The following is a 2,416-nucleotide window of genomic DNA, read 5'->3' as shown; positions in this document are numbered from 1 at the left end:
CCTGACTATGGACAGACCAACCCACAAGCCCCCCAAGTCAGCTTCCTCTAAGAAASAAGTGTTGGTGGGATTAAGAATCARRGTCCAAAATTACAAKATAGYCATTGTRATGTATTCAMTTATTGTTCAACAAATCTCCAAGACGTCAGCTTCTGTTTTTAACTGAAAACCATGCAGATTTAATAGTTAATTGGATGCAGGGGCAGAACTGCAAGTTATAGTGATTCCATTRGTTTTTGGCAGAGGCTTTAAATTTTGAAAAGGTAGAGTTTTGTGGAAAATCTATAATTTTTTTTCAAATCAAACAAAGAATATCCTCCAAGAGCAGTGTTTCTATAGTTGCCAGTGGCTGTAAAACAGCATCTCTGAGCAAATAATAATTATAAACCAAATATATATCAAAAGATATAAAGCATTCATTTTTGTCTGTTTTGTATTTACTTATCAAAGTCTAAATGAACGAATGAATGAATAATTCACTCATTTAGACTTTGATAGTTTGAACATGAACAAAATTATTTTATTTTCAATGAAACAAACAGGAACGAACAGTTTTTTTAATAACTCTCCAGGCCCCCCATGACTGCCTGGATTATGAGTAGCGATGACTTTCAGTGGCATATCTTGCAATCAAACCCTGTTTGGATGTCTAACTGCCCTGTGTTCATCTCACTCTAAATCTGTTTTATCTGCATGGACATAGTTATATCATCAGCAGTTCTGTATACATACTATTCAGCCATAATTCCAAGCAACATTTTAATCTCAATCCAATCAGTTGAGGATGGAGGCTGATCTGCTTACATGAATAATCCTGCAGCTTCTCATATGCTAACATGTTCTTCCATCTGTAGTCATAAAGCAGGACATCATGCTACTTCTCACTCTGTCTCAGCACAGAGGATAGCCTCCGTTTAAATCAGAATCACCTCTGACTCCAGACTCAGGGGGTTTCAAACCGGTGGAGACCCTTTAGAGAAGGTCTATTTGTTCAGCAAATATAGAATGTTACATATAAGTAATAATAACATTAATAATAATAACCACATTTTATATAGCATATTTATATTCAGTGTAGTTTTTGTTATTTCTTGTTGCTAATTACTCTTATTTTCTGTAATGTACTGTGTAGCTGAACAAGAAACTTTTAGTTCATGAAAATATAATTATCCAATCAGGTTCTTTTAAATTTGTATCTCCAGACAGAAACATGGATGAAGAAGCTTTAGCAGAATCAGATGGTCTACAGCCCATYTGCCAAATACAACTTGTATGTGACACATGGGCCATGCATTATACAAGGCCTGTGGGTGACTTCCATCCGGCTCACCAAGAGGCTTAATGCTGCAGTTGGTGTGAGCTAAATCACTGTTCTGCTTTTTATGATAATAAAGGGTTAATAGTCTTCACAAACGATACAAAGTTCATTTAAGTTTAAAAAACTTTGGGATCTGATGTTTAGCAGACAATTTACCTGCTGGTTAGATGTCACCAGATTCTCAGCTGTGCCGTAAAACAGAGAAAAGGAGAGAAGCCTTTGAGCAGAACACCTCTTCGTTTGGACCGCAGCATTCATTTAAGAGTGACACCGCACTGGAATGCCACGGGCATGGGTGCGTGCTCGTGTGTGAGGAAATGTGTGAGTGCAAAGTGAAGTTGCACATTTTGGGGCATAATATTTTGTAGACATCGCTTTTTAATACAGAAGTGAAACCACAGGCTATCGCTGTAAATAAAAAAGTAGTCCTGTGGAATGATGCAGAGGGGTTCTGTAATGATAGACAGGAGCCAAGTTATCRCTTTATTTAACAGCGCTCTGATGGCTGCATGTTCCGCATTTGCAGTGCATCCTCGTGAGCAGAGTGTAGTGACAGTGGACATGTCCGAAAACGTTGAAGTAAAATTAGAATTAAGCAAAACATTGACAAAGCAAGTAGATATTTGAGTTCTACAGTGCTACATTCCCATCTAAAAACGTTCTAAAAGTTAAATTTGTGTCAAGGAAAAAGTAAAATGTGAAAATTTTCCTTTTGATGCCTTACAACTGCCAGCTTCCACCTGCAATGAATAAGATGGGTGGGTGAAGAATAATGAACTTTTGAGTAATACACATTTTTGTATGTTCAGACACTGCTTTTCAGATGGGGTGTGAGTCTGAGGGGTTAGGGGGCACTCATTGGTGGACCTGATGGATAGAGCTTCATCAGAGCTAAACAACCAAAAAAAAAAAAAAAAAAAAAAAAAAAATCTGAAGCTCCTATGTTGAACAGTTTCTCTGAGTTCTAAGCATTTTTGCATGTCCAGATACCCCACCAGTTCTATATGTCCCACAGAGGGATCAGTGGACCTCATGCAAGAACATGTTCGTATTCTTATCCTAAGTTTCTCTTACTTTTGTTCGTACGAAGGGTTCGTA

The 2,416-nt window shown here is 37.5% G+C and overlaps 1 protein-coding gene across 1 annotated transcript in view; it reads right to left on the bottom strand.

Annotated features, from left to right (window-relative positions):
• LOC106524006 (protein turtle homolog B) overlaps positions 1-2,416 on the bottom strand; it is a gene marked incomplete at its 3' end in the record, with an annotated part of 144,073 nt that overhangs the window by 67,583 nt on the left and 74,074 nt on the right.

This window comes from Austrofundulus limnaeus, unplaced genomic scaffold (assembly GCF_001266775.1).
Source record: "Austrofundulus limnaeus strain Quisiro unplaced genomic scaffold, Austrofundulus_limnaeus-1.0 Scaffold173, whole genome shotgun sequence".
NCBI lineage: Eukaryota > Metazoa > Chordata > Actinopteri > Cyprinodontiformes > Rivulidae > Austrofundulus > Austrofundulus limnaeus.
Note: the sequence above shows the minus strand (reverse complement) of the source record. Positions and strands in the feature narration are given on the sequence as shown.